An 18,809-nucleotide genomic window follows, 5' to 3' on the forward strand; every position below is an offset into this window, starting at 1 on the left:
CAGTGAGCGCGTTCTCACAAGGGTTGAGTGTGTGTGTGTGTATGTGTGTGCAAAAGATAAGAAACATTTCCCTCCATATAAAACTTCCTTCAAAAAGCACATATGGCAACTTTCTGAGCAAGGCAGCCCTGGATGTGACTGCGCGCTGTGTGGTTAAGAGTTTAGGAGGCCCAATCTTCCCAGTGTGAGAGCAACGGGACTCCGAGCGCCGGCACAGAACTGCCGACTCTTATTGTGAAGCGACCACAGGGACTTCATTTCCTGACAGTTATTTACTTAAAGCAGATGATTAGTTTTTTGGGAAGGATGGACTGCAACATTGAATCAATTACAAGCTGCAGTTCTTTGCGCCCATTAACAATCTGAGGCCGGCTCCAGTGTTAAGTGTACATGCTGGCCCCGATTGGAAAGATAGTTTGTGGACTTTCCACTTTGAGCAAGGTAAGGGAAAGGGAGTTGGGTGGGTGGGTCGGGGCGGGGGGGGGGGGGGGGATTTATTAAGGGGGAGGTAGTTTGTTTTATCATCTCCTTCTGTAACAGATTTAGCATCGCGTTTGCAGGGCAGGAAGGAGGGGGGGGGGGGGGGGTGGTGAGATTGGCAGCAGAGACCTGCCTTCGCCCAGTCTGGCTGCACACAGACGTCCAGATCCTTGTACAATTCCTCCCACTTCATTCTCTGTCAGCCTCTCCCCTCCAAAAAATACCGCTGCCTTTGGCAAGAGGCGGTGTGTGAAAATTGTGCGTTTCTTTGGAGTTGGATGTGTATGTGGAGTTTGGGAGTGGGTAGCCTATCTGGACTGTAGCATGTTGGTGTTGTACCGCTAACACAGGCGAGATAAGTGTTGTCACGTTAGCCCGCCCGCTGCATTCTCACTTGGACAACCCTTTAAGCTGATGGCTCCATTGCGTAAAGTCTGTAATGACAAACACATTGGCGCTCGCTCTGGAAGCCATCGGGTGCCTGCGTCAGGGATTTAAGGAATTTCGAACGAAATAGAGGCTCCCCCCCCCCCCCCCCCCCCACACTCTCTCTCTCTTTGGGAATACTCCGCTGTCCTGGGATCGAGGAGAGAGAGTGAGATTTGGGGATTGTTGAGGAGATCTGCCATGCGGATGAATGCCATAAACAGGAAGGGAAGAAGAAGTGTGCCAGAAGTGGATAGTGTGTGAAGTGGGAGAGCGGGCGAGAGCTTTCTGAAACTATCGCTGCGGCGGGACGAGGTAGGAACGGGACTCTGATCGATTTCACTGGTGTTCCTCTTTCTCTGTCCATTTCCTACCCGCCTCTTGCTTCATCCCTCGGCTCTGTTTACACTCACAGCCCACTCTCACTATCTCTATTTCTTCACTCAACCCTTTATCCACATCGATGAGAATCGCCAGTAAAAGGCAACTTTCCCTCAATTCCCTTCTTCCCTCCAAGCTCCCACCCCTCCTCCCCACACCCCATCTTTGCCTCTCTTCCTCCCCTCACACGTCTCCCCTCTCTCCCCTCCACAGCCCTCCCCGCTGTAATACATCTGTAATCTATTAACAATTCCTCTTCCACTTCTGCATTGTTCGTTTATTGTGTTGAAAGAATGATCTGACTTCGCAATTCCCCAGCTCCGGTTCTCCAGCCACATGCTCCCACTTTCCCGGGTACCAGATTCCCGGTGCCCACCCCACCCCCCTGTCATTCTTCCCCCTCCCCAGTTTCTGCCGGTTTTTCGCACAGGAGATTGGAAAGCAGCAGCCGGCCGAGCATTTGGCCTGAAGCTGCCCAGCGCAGTCTCCAAGTGTGAGGGCGCAGCGGGAGTGTGGCACTGCCGCCCGGGGCTGTGCCCGCCGCCACTGAGAGGGTTAACGGGGAGCCAGGACGATTAAAGAAAGCTCCCAGAGAGAGCGGGCTATCCGTCATCTGCTGGTATCTGGCACTTTAGGGAGCAGCATTATTTAGATATGTAAAGTCTGAAACAATGGAACTTGTGTAAGCCTATCTTGATAAAACCATTTCTGTCCCAGGGAAATCCTTTCTGTTTGTCTCGGTTTAATCCCTTTAGGCGACTGTTATAAACCAGTACAACCTGGTGTGTGTGTTTTAATTGTCGTGATCATATAGTTTCGTTCTGTGAGAATAGTTCAATCCTTTAACTCCTTGCTGGCTGTGTTGAGTAAGATTCCTAAATCGGACTCACACCAGCGAGTGATCCAAGTGTCGTTCTCAAATGTTGGGACTGGGAGAGGAGATGGGGTTTCTCCTCAACGTATTCAAGTTGGCAGCTCCAAGCAGCCCAGGAGGGCTTTCATTTCACAGACCCTTCCTTCATGTGTAACATGAGAGAGGCGCGCTTTGCCCAATCAGCCCTCCAGGTCTGTAAGGGATTGAGTGTAGGATTTGGTACTGCCCCTGTCACCCTGGCGTCTGCCCCCCGCCCCCTTTGATGGACTCCAGAAGTTGAACATTCAAGGCGGTTCGCACAATCTGATAATCAAACACAGGGATTGTTTTCGACTTTTACTACAGCAAGCAGAGCAGCCGTTTAGATAGATTCAGTCTCCAAATGCACTTGGGGTTATAATCTGCACAGATACTCTGAAGCCCCGTTTGCACAGATATTGTGAAACCCCTTTTACACAAATATTGTGAAACCCCTTTTGCACAAATATTGTGAAACCCCTTTGCACAGATATTGTGAAACCACTTTTGCACAGATATTGTGAAACCCCTTTTGCACAAATATTGTGAAACCCCCTTTGCACAGATATTGTGAAACCACTTTTGCACAGATATAGTGGAGTCCCTTTTGCACAGATATTGTGAAACTACTTTTGCACAGATATTGTGAAACCACTTTTGCACAGATATTGTGAAGCCCCTTTTGCACAGATATTGTGAAGTCCCTTTTGCACAGATATTGTGAAACCACTTTTGCACAGATATAGCGGAGTCCCTTTTGCACAGATATTGTGAAACTACTTTTGCACAGATATTGTGAAACCCCTTTTGCACAAATATTGTGAAACCCCTTTTGCACAGATATTGTGAAACCACTTTTGCACAGATATAGTGGAGTCCCTTTTGCACAGATATTGTGAAACTACTTTTGCACAGATATTGTGAAACCACTTTTGAACAGATATTGCGAAGTCCCTTTTGCACAGATATTGTGAAGTCCCTTTTGCACAGATATTGTGAAGCCCCTTTTGCACAGATATTGTGAAACTACTTTTGCACAGATATTGTGAAGTCCCTTTTGCACAGATATTGTGAAACCACTTTTGCACAGATATAGTGGAGTCTGTTTTGCGCAGATATTGTGAAACCCCTTTTGCACAGATATTGTGAAACCCCTTTTGCACAGATATAGTGGAGTCCCTTTTGCACAGATATTGTGAAACTACTTTTGCACAGATATTGTGAAACCACTTTTGCACAGATATTGTGAAGTCCCTTTTGCACAGATATTGTGAAGCCCCTTTTGCACAGATATTGTGAAGACCCTTTTGCACATATATTGCGAAGCCCCTTTTGCACAGATATTGTGGAATCTGTTTTGCGCAGATATTGTGAAACCCCTTTTGCACAGATATAGTGGAGTCCCTTTTGCACAGATATTGTGAAACCACTTTTGCACAGATATTGTGAAACCCCTTTTGCACAGATATAGTGGAGTCCCTTTTGCACAGATATTGTGAAACCACTTTTGCACAGATATTGTGAAACCACTTTTGCACAGATATTGTGAAACCCCTTTTGCACAGATATAGTGAAGTCCCTTTTGCTCAAATATTGTGAAACCCCTTTTGCACAGATATAGTGGAGTCCCTTTTGCACAGATATTGTGAAGTCCCTTTTGCACAAATATTGTGAAACCCCTTTTGCACAGATATAGTGGAGTCCCTTTTGCACAGATATTGTGAAACCACTTTTGCACAGATATTGTGAAGCCCCTTTTGCACAGATATCGTGAAGCCCCTTTTGCACAGATATCGTGAAGCCCCTTTTGCACAGATATCGTGAAGCCCCTTTTGCACAGATATCGTGAAGCCCCTTTTGCACAGATATCGTGAAGCCCCTTTTTGCACAGATATCGTGAAGCCCCTTTTGCACAGATATCGTGAAGCCCCTTTTGCACAGATATCGTGAAGCCCCTTTTGCACATATATCGTGAAGCCCCTTTTGCACAGATATCGTGAAGTCCCTTTTGCTCAGATATTGTGAAGCCCCTTTTGCACAAATGTTGTGAAGCCCCTTTTGCACAAATATTGTGAAGCCCCTTTTGCACAAATATTGTGAAGCCCCTTTTGCACAGGCCACCTCATCTCTGAACAATCGCTGGCAGACAGGATGCGAATGGCGGGTTAGGGATCAATCTTTTCTACAAATCACCAGCTGCTGGGTTCCAAATCAGGAACCCCAACCTGTACAGGCTTGGATAGCCTAAAGGTGCAACTGAGTGACATCGGCCCCCTCTCGCCCTGCAAGAGTAAAGTTTATAGTTGTGTGGTCACTTTGTACCATGGGTGAAATTAAGTGTTTATCCAGTTTTTTCTTTGTCTTCTTCAAAGGGCACGTTGTTTGCAATTAAGAATATTGACTAAATAACTTAAATGTTGAATACATCACTTTATGTTCATTTCACATCTTGCAACCATTAAATGAGGTTTAAAAGTGTCACAGCATTAAGACAAATGACGGCCTCCCACAGGTTAACACACATGATAGGAAAACTGGTTCTATTTATTTCCCCGAATACTGCTCAAAGCATTTCGAGAACACAATGTGTGTGTGTGCACATACATTCCTAATCAATTAACGTCCACCAACATGATCCCTCGCTCAGCATTTAATTCACTTTCGTAAATCGAATATAAATGTGCATACATGTAAATAAAGTCTCATGCAAGTATCCAGCACTCCTCCCTCTGGACAAGAGTAGAGTTACAGAAGGGATTGAACAAAAAGTAACTAATTTACGCCACTCTCGCTCCCTGCTGACTGCGAATACATGGCAATAACTAGATTTCAGGAAGTGACATTTCCAGGGGGTAATCGAATTGACAAGGATTGTTTCCATCCATTGTTGTCTGTGTGCTATCGCAATGAGATTGTTACTGGTGTCTGTATCGGGGGCGCGATGTCCTCTGTCTTCCGTTTACAAAAACGGACACTAATCATAGACTCTCCAGCTATGGTGTCCTCAATGCTCTGACGAGTTACAACAGATCCGCCAGCGAGACAGAACAGAACGAACACAGACTGCAATAAATGACATAACATTGACAGACAGGTTACTGATATTACCTCGCTGGTGCAGCGATAGCTAGTTTACTAGAAGACTGCACGTGTATACCCGTTTACTCCAGGCAGGTTATTGGGAAACACGAATAATATAAACTTTAATGACATTTAATGGAAATTTTAGAATCTGTGGGCTTTGCTTGCGTGGTGTTCGGGGAATAATATGTTCCCAGATGTACTGGAGAGTCAGGCTTCTGATGGAATCAGTTCTATGGTCAACCCACAGCACCAGGGTCTCCGAAAGTGGTCAGTGTTTGTAAACAATCCTGCTTATTACATGTCCATCCCTTATAGTTCGCCTTCATTTCAGGGTCAGTGTATATCTATAAACTAAAATGGCCATTATTATTTATGCATCGGGCAGCACGGTAGCATTGTGGATAGCACAATTGCTTCACAGCTCCAGGGTCCCAGGTTCGATTCCGGCTTGGGTCACTGTCTGTGCGGAGTCTGCACGTCCTCCCCGTGTCTGCATGGGTTTCCTCCGGGTGCTCCGGTTTCCTCCCACAGTCCAAAAATGTGCAGGTTAGGTGGATTGGCCATGATAAATTGCCCTTAGTGTCCAAAATTGGCCTTAGTGTTGGGTGGGGTTACTGGGTTATGGGGATAGGGTGGAGGTGTTGACCTTGGGTAGGGTGCTCTTTCCAAGAGCCGGTGCAGACTCGATGGGCCAAATGGCCTCCTTCTGCACTGTAAATTCTATGATAATTCTACAATCCTCTCTTGAGCATGCGTTTTAAAGTGGGGGCAATACTCGCACTCATCCAAAACTACAGAATCTCTACAGTACCGAAGGAGCCCATCGAATCTGCAACAGCCCTCTGAAAGACCACTCCAGGCCCACTCCCCACCCTATCCCCATAACCCCACCTAACCTACACATCTTTGGACTGTGGGAGGAAACCGGAGCACCCGGAGGAAACCCACGCACACACGGGGAGATCGTGCAGACTCCGCACAGTCACCCGGGGGCAGAATTGAACCCGAGTCCCTGGAGCCGGGAGGCAGCAGTGCTAACCACAGTTTGTTTTTATCTTAGGTAAGATTGCTCGGTTCCTTAGAAATGATTTTTAAAATATTAGTTTCGGCTTGTTGGGTCTGATGACTGGGATACCCACTTCTGTGGAAAGCCCTCTTTGTGTGCACCCGAAATTCCAAGCAAAGTTTGTTTTTAAAAACTCTCGGTGCAATAGGTTTCCGTTAGAAATCATCTTTTACGAAGGATGAGGATTTTCTGTTTATTGTGCCTGGATAAATCAAAGCCACGTTAATTTGATTAGGTAAATAATCCAAGAAATTATGAAACAAATTTATTATAATTTTGTTCGAGGGAAATGCATTTCGCTTATTGAAACGGGGCGCTTTTTAATGTGTTGCGCTTCACATAACGTCAATGTGGAGATTTTGCTTGTGGACTGGTATTTTTACTGGGTCGGAGTTACACGGATTTACTGGGATAACAATGTAACACGTTGGCGGGTGGATTCCCCTTTCAGAGGCTAAGCTGCAAATACGGTAGCAGAGCCACGTTTTAAAAAGTGCAAAATTACAGTGTGTTGAAAATAAATATATGCGGCAAAATATACAGTTAGAGTAGGATGTTGTGTCTGGGTAAAAACAGTTTGGTGAGTCTACTACTGCAGCCTTTCTAAATGATAGGGTAACTGTTCAGGCAACACCCTGCTGTGTGCAGGCTGATGGTCAATGGAGTCACAGCTCCCCCTCGTGGACAAGCACCCGCACTATCAACAATACGCTGTTCACCCTCTCTCTCCCTTCTCCCGATTTTCCGACCAAATTCTCAATCGGCCGCTTACGGCTTTCTAATGCGAGGAGAAGCTGTTTTTTTGCAGGGGCGAGTGGTTTGGATCTGGAATGTATTGCCCGAGAGTGAGGTGGAGGCTGATTCAACTGTGACTTTCAGAAGAGAATTGGAACATTATAGAATCCTAGAATTTACAGTGCAGAAGGAGGCCATTCGGCCCATCGAGTCTGCACCGACCCTTGGAAAGAGCACCCTGCTCAAGTGCACGCCTCCACCCTATCCCCATAACCCAGTAACCCCACCTTTTTGGACACTAGGGCAACTTATCATGGCCAATCCACCTAACCTGCACATCTTTAGACTGTTGGAGGAAACAGGAGCACCCGGAGGAAACCCACGCAGACACGGGGAGACACTGGGTGGCACGGCAGCGCAGTGGCTAGTACTGTTGCTTGACAGTGCCAGGGACCTGGTTTTGATTCCTGCTTGGGTCACTTTCTATGCGGAGTCTACACGTTCTCCCCGTGTCTGTGTGGGTTTCCTCCGGGTGCCGGGTCTGGTTTCCGCCCACAAGTCCCGAAAGACGTGTTTGTTAGGTGAATTGGACATTCTGAATTCTCCCTCAGTGTACCTGAACAGGCGCCGGAATGTGGCAACTAGAGGCTTTTCACAGTAACTTCATTGGCGTGTTAATATGAGCCTACTTGTGACAATAATGAAGGATATTATCATTATTAATAAAAAAAGTGCAAACTCTACACAGTCACCGAAGGCCAGAATTGAACCCGGGTCCCTGGCACTGTGAAGCAGCCGTGCTAACCACTGTGCCACCATGCCACCTAAAAAGAGAAAAAAACAGCAAGGAAAGGGCAGGCGGGTGAGAGGAGCTGAGTCGCTCGAGCAGTCTGCTTGGACATGATGGGCTGAATGGCCAGCTGCTGCCCGGGAACCATTTTCTAAATGTACATGGTCATACTAAGTACATCTATTTAAATGCTATATTTGATGTTGTTTCAATATCATTAACACTGGATATCATATCATTTGACATTAAATCAATATCATTAACCATGGATGACCAGAGACATTCAGGGTACGATGAGAAGAAAAAGAGGCTTTTAACAAGTATAAAGGGCGCAAATCTGCAGAGGCATTCGTGGAGTACAGAAAGTGCAGGATGGACCTTAAGAAATCAATTAGGAGAGCAAAGAGGGGATATGAAAAAGCTCTGGCTGGTAAAAGTAGGGAAAATCCCAAGATATTCTCTAAGTATATCAATGGGAAGAGGATAAAGAGTAGGGCCCATTAGGGACCAACAGGGAAGTCTGTGGGTGAAGCCAGAGGACATTGAAATGAAATGCAAATTGCTTATTGTCACATGTAGGCTTCAAATGAAGTTACTGTGAAAAGCCCCTAGTCGCCACATTCCGGTGCCTGTTCAGGGAGGCTGGTACGGGAACATTGGGAAGGTGTTAGATGAATATTTCACATTTGTCTTCACCAAAGAGAATGAGGAGGTAGTTATGGAACTCGGGGAGAGCGATTGTGTGGTTCTTGAGCAAATTGTCATAGAAGTGACAAGGTGTTGGAGGGATTGGTGGGCTTAAAAGTGGACAAATCTCCAGGTCGGGATGAATTGTGTCCCAGGATTCTGTGAGAGGTGAGGGAGGAGTTTGCCGGGGCTCTGACCCAAATTTTTAATTCCTCTCTGGCCATAGAGGAGGTGCCAGAGGACTGGAGAACTGCTAATGTGGTCCCACTATTTAAGAAAGGTGTAGAGACAAGCCTGGGAACTACAGACTTGTGAGTCTCATGCCAGTGGTTGGGAAAGTACTGGAGAAGATTCTGAAGGAGATAATCTATCTCCACTTGGAGAGGCAATGTTTGATCAGGGATAGTCAGCATGGCTTTGTCAGAGGGAGGTCATGCCGAACAAATTTGAGTGAATTTTTTGAGCATGTAACCAAGTGTATAGTTGAGGATAGTGCAGTTGATGTAGTTTACATGGAGTTTCAGCAAAGCCTTTGACAAGGTCCTACATGGGAGACTTATTAAGAAGGCAAATGCACATGGGATACAGGGTGATTTGATAAGCTGGATTCATAATTGGCTTAGTGCTAGGAGACAGAGGGTGATGACAGACAGCTACTTTAGTGTCTGAAAGACATTGACCAGTGGTGTACTGCAGGGATCCATGCTGAGCCCCCTAATGTTTGTCATTTATATAAATGACATAGACGCCTATGTGGGGGGCAGGATCAGTATGTTTGTGGAGGACACAAAGATTGACTAGGTGGTTAACAATGAGGTAACCCCCGGGAAATGCCTTTAGATATATGCAGGTGAGGGCTTTTGTGAGGCGACAGGTGAAGGAATTCCCGTTGCTCCCGGCACAAGAAGTTCAAGATAGGGTGATCTCGAGTGTATGGGTCGGGGAGGGCAAGGTGTCGGAAATACACCAGGAGTTGAAAGAAGAGGGGGAAGCGCTGCTAGAAGAGTTGAAGGGTAAATGGGAGGAGGAGCTGGGGGAGGAGATCGAGGAAGGTCTGTGGGCTGATGCCCTAGGTAGGGTTAATTCCTCCTCCTCGTGTGCCAGGCTCAGCCTGATACAATTTAAGGTGGTCCACAGAGTGCACTTGACGGGGGCGAGGTTGAGTAGGTTCTTTGGGGTAGAGGACAGATGTGGAAGGCGCTCAGGGAGCCCGGCGAACCATGTCCATTTGTTTTGGTCATGCCCGGCACTGGAGGGGTTCTGGAGAGGAGTGGCGGGAGCAATATCTCAGGTGGTGAAAGTCCGGGTCAAGCCAAGCTGGGGGCTAGCAATATTTGGAGTAGTGGACGAACCGGGAGTGCTGGAGGCGAAAGAGGCCGGCATTCTAGCCTTTGCGTCCCTAGTAGCCCGGCGAAGGATCTTGCTAATGTGGAAGGAGGCGAAGCCCCCCAGCCTGGAGGCCTGGATAAATTATATGGCTGGGTTCATAAAGTTGGAGAGGATTAAGTTCGCCTTGAGAGGGTCTGCGCAGGGGTTCTACAGGCGGTGGCAACCGTTCCTAGACTATCTCGCGGAGCGTTAGAGGAAGGTCGGTCAGCAGCAGCAGCAACCTTGGGGGGGGGGGGGGGGGTGGAGGGGACGTCCTGGGGGGGGGGGGGGGGGGGGAGGGGGGGGAAGGGGGGACTGCCTGGGAGGGTGGATGAGCAAGAGATAACATGAAGGGTTGGGGAAACTGGAACGTACGGGTGAGGGCCAGTGTACAAAGCTGTGTAAATATATCATTTTGCCATGTATATATCTTGCTCTGCGCGATTTCTCATGTTTCTTTTTTGTTACGAGGGGGGGGTTATTGTTTGTAAGGGAGAAAAATTGTGTTAAAAAACTTTAATAAATATATTTTAAAAAAAACAAACAATGAGGTTGAGGCTAGCTGGGCGGGCTAGCTCACCGAAGCACAGTGAGGGAGGGGTGGGGTGGGGGGGGGGGGGGTGCATATGTTTGGTTTATCAAAGGGATTGGGTTACAGAGTGTTGTTACTAGGGGGCGGGGGGGGAATGTTCTGCTGACGAGGGAGGGATTTGGGCCAAGGGACAGAGAGGAGGTTGGGGGCAGAGGCTGCCTGGAGGTGCGGAGCATGGGCTGGAGGCGGGCCCAAAAAAGGGGATGGCTGATCGGCGAAGGCGGGGGGGGGGGGCAATGAGCCCCCCAACTAGGCTGATGGCCTGGAATGTTCGAGGGTTAAATGGGCTGGTCAAGAGGGCACGTGTGTTCGCGCATCTTAGGCGGATGTGGTAATGTTGTAGGAGACGCACCTTAGAGTAACTGACCAGATTAGATTGAGGAAAGGCTGGGTCAGTCAGGTCTTTCACTCGGGACTGGATTCAAAGACTAGAGGGGTCGCGATCCTGATCAATAAGCGGGTGGTGTTTGAGGCGGGTAGAATAGTCTCGGATGTGGGTGGTTGGTACATTATGGTCAGTGGGAAACTGGAGGGGATGCAGGTGGTATTAGTAAATGTGTATGCGCCAAATTGGGATGATCTGGAGTTTATAAAGAGGATGCTGGGGAGGATACCGGGCCTGGACTTGCACAGGTTGGTCATGGGAGGGGACTTCACCACAGTTAACACATTTATTCTTTGGGGTGGAAGACAGGTGAGCAAAATGTGCGGGAGGACCAGCGAACCATGTCCACATGTTCTGAGCATGTCCGAAGTTTAGGGGATTTTGGCACGGGTTTGCGGATGTCATGTCCACGGTGTTAAAAACAAGGGTGGCGCTGAGTCCAGAGGTGGCGATTTTCGGGGTATCAGAAGACCCGGGAATCCAGGAGGAGAAAGAGGCAGACGTTCTGGCCTTTGCTTCCCCGGTAGCCCGGAGACGGATACTATTAGCTTGGAGGAACTCAAAGCCCCCGAATTCAGAGACCTGGCTATCGGACATGACTAGCTTTCTCTGGAGAAAATCAAGTTCGCCTTGAGAGGGTCACTGTTAGGGTTCGCCCGGGGGTGGCAACCGTTCGTCGACTTCTTCGCGGAAAATTAATCGTCAGCAGAATGGGGTGGGGTGGGGGGGGAGTAGTTAGTTTAGCTTAGAGTAGGGGGTTAATAAAGGTGGGACCTGTAAGGGAGGGAGACGGTTTTTGCATTATGTTTATAGTTTCATGTACATTGTTCATTGTGTTGTTGTTATAATAATAAAAAATACCTCAATAAAATGTTTATAAAAAACAAAACAATGAGGTTGAGTTTCTTGCTTTACAGGAAGACATAGCCGGGATGGTCAAATGGGCGGATAAGTGGCAGATAGAATTTAACCCTGAAAAGTGTGAGGTGATACACTTTGGAAGGAGTAATTTAACAAGGAAGTATACAATGAAAGGTCTGACACTGGGAAGTTCTGAAGAACAAAGAGACCTTGGCGTGTCTGTCCATGGCAGGCAGAAGTGCAGGTTAATAGGGTGGTGAAAAAGGCATACGGGGCACTCGCTTTTATCAATTGGGGCATAGATTACAAAAGCAGGGAGGTCATGATGGATCTGTATAGATCTTTGGTGAGGCCAGAGCTGGAGTACTGTGTGCAATTCTGGTTGCCACATTATAGGAAGGATGTGATTGCACTGGAGGGGGTGCAGAGGAGATTCACCAGAATGTTGCCTAGGCTGGAACATTTAAATTATAAAGGGAGGGTGGATAGGCTTGGGTTGTTTTCATGAAGCAGAGAAGACTGAGGAGTGACCTGATCGCGGTGTATAAGATTACGAGGAGCATGGACAGGGTGGATAGAGGGCAGCTGTTCCCCTTATTTGAAGGGTCAGTTCCGAGGGGACAGAAGTTCAAAGTGAGGGATGGGAGGTTTAGGGGGTATTTGAGGAAAAGCGTTTTCACCCAGAGGGTGGTGGGAATCTGGAACTCACTGCCTGAAAGGGCGGTAGAGACAGGAACTCACGTAACATTTAAGAAGCGTTTAGATGAGCACTTGAATTGTCACAGCATACAAGGCTATGGACCAAGTGCTGGAAAATGGGAGAGTAGAGAGGTGTTTTATGGTCAACGCAGACTCGATTGGCCAAAGGGCCCCTTTCTGGGCTGTAAAACTCAATGGTTCTAAATAAATCAAGCCACAAGTTAGTGTGCTAGTACTAAATTTGCAAACATGAAAATGCAGTTGGCAAAAGCGTTAAGAAGTTGATTAACTAGCCACTGTCCATAACCCTCTATTGTCAGTCCTGCCTGGCCAAACTAAAACACATTTACTAAATCACAACCGCTCAGAAGCAATCCACAATTGAACCAATCTCCCATGGCAACCCCCCCCCCCCCCCACACACCCCCGCCATACTAATCCACAATTCTGCATTCAGGGCAGGAAGTAACAAAACAACAGAATATCGCCTGAATTGAGTATTTACCCGCTAGGCTCTGTAAATCTAGCTGTGATTTTGATCACAGTTTCGTTCTGTGAGTGTGCGCGAAGATCACAGTGAGAGTGGATGTAATGTTGAGCACTCAGGGTGTGGGGAGCTTGTCTTGTCCCCAAGTCCTGTCACTGGGGGTCAGTATGGTATAAGTTTGCCAGGTTTATAGCGGCAGGGATTTTCCTCCTATTCAGCGGTCAGCTGCTGAATAATTACAGATGAAGCACTGTCAAGCAGGACCTATACAGAGATGTACTGAATGGTAATTTGGGTGTTTGTGTGTGTGGGGGGTGGCGGGGGGGGGGGGGGGGGGGGGGCGGGGAGTAGTATTTTTGCTTCAATCTGATGTGTCCCAACAAGCAATCAAGAGGATGAGATGAAATTCACACCCACTTGACACCAGGGAGAGGGGCACTTTTGTCAGTATTTATGATGAAATACAAACCCACCGTAAAAGGATATGATTGTACTGAAAATTCCTAAGATCTCCTTATGCGCCTCAGTGTCAAATTTTGTATGATAATGTTCCTGTCAGGTCCTTAGGATATTTTACAGTGTTGAAGGTACTAGGGAAATTCAAGTTGTTGTTGCTTTATAGTATATTGTTTGAATAATCTAAAGTTGGCACAATCTAATAATTTATGGTATACTTAAATTTCTACCCTTATGCCCCTGATCTCTTTCGTAGCCTACATACTCTTATATTGTTACAAGTGTTATTATAGGAATTGGAGCAATAGAGCGATATAGATACCTCTGTACAGCAAATGTGGTGGCAATCAGAATCTTACCACTGGAGAATATGTCTTGTGTGCTGTATGCAATAAAAACTTCAACAGATTCTTTATTAAACAAGTGTTATGAGCCTGAACCAGATCCCTATGTTTTTGGTACAATCCAGTTAGGGACATTTTGTAAGCAAAGTTTGAGAGTTAAAACACTTACCAAGAAAATAAAGCCACATGATTCTATAGGTTTTGAACAAAGATTAACTTTATGATACAAGGTCAGAAAGATAAAACAATTTACAATATCTAACTTACACGCTAACATTCAAGGTTAATATGAAATACATGCGGATTAACAGACTAACTGTTCAAACTCCCTGCCCTACTAAATAAAAGGCAGATGTGACCAAGGCAGAATCCATGGATCTCTCAACAACCCACCTAGACATCAGTCAACACTGTAAGTCAATCTTGCTAAAACTGTGCCTCTCTCCTGAAGAACTCCAGTCTTCAACTTTGAATATCTTGCCTTGGAATTCCCTCCTAAAATCACCCAAACTCAGGTCACCTCTATGTCGTCCTGCCTCACAAGGCTTCAGTCTTACCATCCAAGATGCCATTCCCCTGGATTCCTGAGTATACGCCCAAGCACCAACTGAGAAGTCAGACGTAAGGGGCGGTATTCTCCATTTCTGAGACTAAGTGTTGGCGCCAACGCAGCATTCATGGACTTTCATACCTACAAAACTGACACCGAACCTGGGTCGATTCAGCAAGTGTGGAGGGGCTTGCACCAGCGCCACGTAAAACACAATCGACCCCAATGCAAAATGGTACGGGATTCGCTGGGCCCGTGATTGACACTGGGAGGCTGACAAGCTGCAGCCGCATATACACACCACTCCCCACACATCCCATCCCAGCCAACAAGGTGGCACTGGTTGTGCTGGAGCACGCCCATATAGCTGATGGGTCGGCAGAGGCCAGAGGGCACCTAGGGGGGTGGCGAGGGGGACACACCCAAACGACCTAAGTTCATGGTGGTCGGTCAGCAGTGTGCGCAGCTGAATGGCTGCATTGTAGGTTACGGTAATGGTTTTCTGTGCCCATCCATCCCAACCCCACAGCCCACCCCTGGCCACTCCCTGCTAATCCCCCCGGCCCTGGCAGAAGCCCCCCCAACCAGCTGTATAACTGTCAGCAAACTATGGCGGTCTCAGAAACTTTCCAGATCCCCGCTATCTCCCTCACCAGCCACGACGCCGGTTTCACGATTTTTATAAGCACAAGTGAACCGCGCCGTCAGGAACTCGGCCCAGTGGAGGCGGAGAATCGTGGCGGCCCCGGGGAATACTGGGTCAGGTCTGCTAATGACATGGAAACGGTGTTCACTGTACGTGTGTTCTGGGCCGCATTGATGCTGCTGTCGAGGTGATGGAGAATTGCGATTTGGCGTCAAATCGGCGGCAGCCGCGATTCTGACGTCGGAACCTACTCTCCACCCAATCGCATTTCCCAATTTCAGCGGCAGCCATAGGAGAATCCCGCCCCAGATCTTTGACTGCACTGAATAGAATATGACTGCTCAAAGGGGTAGGTTCACCCTAAGCATGTGGTCACCAACCTTCTGTTGCCTTCTTCAATCTCCAGGGCTTCTTCTGAGCACACTCCACTTAAAGTTTGCTCTTTTTCTGCTTGGAGCTTCTTTCACTGCTCGTCTTTCTTCTTAAATGGGACCCCTTCCTGCCCTCTCTCCCTGTCCCTTACCTGGAACTTTTTTCGAATATGGTTTTCTGCTCCTGATCACATGAGTTTTTGCTCCGTTTCTTTTTTCTCTCTCTTCACACAGGCACCTTGAGAATGCCAAAACACCGTTCTCCACATACATAGCCCACTCCCGGTCCATGCATGTGCCAAAACCCCTCAGACATGCAGGGATTGCAGTTCCCAGCCTGTGATAACGGCTGTGAATGTGATTGAAAGCTGATGAAAGTTATGGTAAAACCTTGACAATTTTCAGATCTACTTGAACTTTTTTCATTTTTTCATGGGATGTCACTGGCTAGGCCAACATTTATTGTCCATTGGTAATTGACATTGAGGAGGTGGTGCTGAAGCATCTTGAACTGCTGTAGCCCATGTGGTGTAGGTGCACTTACAGAGCTCTTAGGGAGAGAGTTCCAAGTTTTTGACCCAGCAGCTATGAAAGAACTGTGAAACAGTTCCAAATCAGGATGGTGTGTGGCTTGGAGGGAAGCTTGCGGGTGGCAGTGCTTCCATGCATCTGCTGCCCTTGTACTTCTTTGTGCTCGAGGTCACTGGTTTGGAAGGTGTCCTCTGAGGAGTCTTGGAGATTTGCTGCAGTGCCTATTGCGGGTGGTACAGACTGCAGTTGCTGTGTGTCGGTGGTGGAGCGAGTGAATGTGATGGGGGTGGCTAGTCCAACAGATTGCTTTGTCCTGGATGGTGTTGGGCTTTTTGAGTGTTGTGGGAGCTGCCAGGCAAATGGAGAGTATTCCATTACTTCCTGACTTGTGCCTTGGAGAATCAGGATCACTGAACTATTATGTCACAGAATGTACACTTTGGCCCATCGTGTACAGACTGATTCTTCGAATGAGCAACTCACCAAGTTCATTTCCCTGCCTTCGCCCTGTAATCCTGCACATTCTTCCTTTTCAGGTAACAGTCTCATTTTCTTTTCGATGCTTCAATGGAAGCTGACTCCACCACACTGTCAAGTAGCGTATTCCAGACCCCAACCACTCGCTGCGTGAAAAGGTTTCTCTGACATCACTTTTGCTTCTTCTGCCAATTGCTTTAAATCAGTGCCCTCTTGTTCTCAATCCCTTTGTGAGTGGGAACAATTTATCCCTATCCACACTGTCCAAACCCTTCATGATTTTCAACACCTCTATCAAATCTCCTCTCAGCCTCATTTTTGTCCAAGGGAAACAACCCTACCTTCGTCAATCTATCTTCATAACTGAAAACAACCCAGCTTTGAATCCCATTCTCGTGAATCTCTTCCACATCTTTTCTAATGCCTTTACTTCCTTCCTGGGCAGTGGCCAGAACTGAACACACTGCCTTAGCTGAGGCCAACCCCAGTGATTTATTCAAGTTCAACATAACCTCCTTGCTTGAGGACGTTATGGCCCTTTCAATAAAATCTAGGATATTTAAAGCTTATTTACCACTCTCTCCACTTGTCCTGCCACCTTCAATGGTTTATGTGCATTTACACCCAGGTCCCTCTATTCCACACCCTCTTTAAAGTAGTACCGTTTATTTCATACTATCTCTTGGGCAGCACGGTGGCGCAGTGGGTTAGCCCTGTTGCCTCACGGCGCCGAGGTTCCAGGTTCGATTCCAGCTTTGGGTCCATGTGGATTTTGCATATTCTCCCTGTGTTTGTGTAGATTTCACCCCACAACCAAAAAATGTGTGCAAGGTAGGTGAATTGGCCACTCTAAATTGCCCCTTAATTGGAAAATATGAATTGGGTACTCTAAATTTATTTAAATTAAAAAAAAAAATATTGTCTCTTGATGTTCCTGCTACCAAACTGTATTACTTCATGTTTCTCGGCATTGAACGTCACCTGAGTGGCCATTCCACCAACTTGTCTATGTCCGTTTGAAGTTCTATACTGTCCTCTTCACAGTTTACAATACTTCCAGGTTTTGTGTCACTGCACACTTTGAAATTCTGTCCTGTGCACTAAAGCCTCGGTCATTAATATATATCAGGGAAAGCAAGGGTCCAAATGCTGACCCCTGGGAAACTGAACTACAAATCTTCTTCCAGCAGAAACCACATCCAACTACTCTGTCATTTGGCCAATTCCGTATCCATGTCGCCACTGTCCCTTTTATTCCATGAGTTATAACTTTGCTCACCAGTCTGTTGTGCAGTACTGTATCAGTTGCCTTTTGGAAGTCCATGTGCATCACACTAACATGATTACACTCACCAACCCTATCTCTTACCTCTTCAAAACAGTCCAGCAAGTTAGTTGAACATGATTTTCCATTAAGAAATCCATGCTGGATTTCCTCATTAACCTGAATTTCTCCAAGTAACTTGTAATTTTGTCCCGAATTATGATTTCTAGAAGTTTCCCCACTAATTAAGTTAAACTGAAATAAAAACAGAATATGCTGGAAAGTCTCAGCAGGTCAGGTAGCATCTGTGGAGAGAGGGTCACATGGTCTCGAAATGTAAACTCTGTTTCTCTGTCTTTATTTCAGATTTTCAGCATCTGCAGTATTTTGCTTTTACCAAAGCTTTTAAAAATAAAACTTGGAGTACTCAATTCATTTTTTCCAATTAATGGGCAATTTAGCATGGTCAATCCACCTACTTTGCACATCGTTGGGTTGTGGGGGCGAAACCCACACAAACACGGGGAGAATGTGCAAACTCTACATGGAAGTGACCCAGAGCCAGGATTGAACCTGGGACCTTGGCACCGTGAAACTGCAGTGCTACCACTGCAGCACCATGAAATTGCAGTGCTACCACTGCACCACTGTGCTGCCCTCTGTTACCAAAGTTAAACTGGCTGGGCTGTACTGGGTTTGTCTTTAAGTCCTGCTTTGAACAAGACTTCAATGTTTGCAATTCTGCAGTCCTCCAGGATCAACCTTTAGTCTAAGGAAGTCTGAAGAATATAGCCAGTGCCTCTGCAATTTCCATTCTCACTTCCTTCACTATCCTTGGGTGCATCTCATCCAGTTCCGGTGCCTTATCAACTTTGTGTATAGACAGCCTATCCAATGTCTCCATTTCAATTTCAAACCCGTCTGGGGCTGGATTCTCCGGCGGCGGGAAGCTCCGTTTTGCCGGCAGCCCGGTGGTTTCCCGACGGCATGGGGCTGCCCCACATTGGGAAACCTCATTGACCATCCGGCGTAATGGAGCATCCTGCCGACGGGGTGAAACAGAAATGTGGCACGGCAGGGCGGAGAATCCTGCCTCTGGTGTCTGAATTATCTCCTCGTTTACGATGACCTGGGTAGCATTATCTTGGTAAAGACAGATGGAAAGTATTAATTGAACACCTCAGTTATAGGTGCGATTCAGCGACCCCATGGTGCCAGATATGGAGCCGGTGAATCG

At 47.0% G+C, this 18,809-nt stretch overlaps 1 protein-coding gene across 2 annotated transcripts in view; it reads left to right on the top strand.

Moving 5' to 3' along the window:
- The first annotated feature begins 213 nt into the window (after positions 1-213).
- pdgfra (platelet-derived growth factor receptor, alpha polypeptide) overlaps positions 214-18,809 on the top strand; it is a 90,729-nt gene continuing 72,133 nt past the window's right edge. The window contains exon 1 of one of the 2 annotated variants that reach the window (XM_072496776.1): positions 214-441. The gene's annotated coding sequence lies outside the window, so the exon portion shown is untranslated. Of the gene's footprint in view, positions 442-603; positions 1,222-18,809 lie in introns of those variants that run through there. The other variant, XM_072496775.1, reaches the window with a different exon arrangement.

The sequence above is a fragment of the Scyliorhinus torazame genome, chromosome 3 (assembly GCF_047496885.1).
Source record: "Scyliorhinus torazame isolate Kashiwa2021f chromosome 3, sScyTor2.1, whole genome shotgun sequence".
In the NCBI taxonomy this organism is placed as follows: Eukaryota; Metazoa; Chordata; class Chondrichthyes; order Carcharhiniformes; family Scyliorhinidae; genus Scyliorhinus; species Scyliorhinus torazame.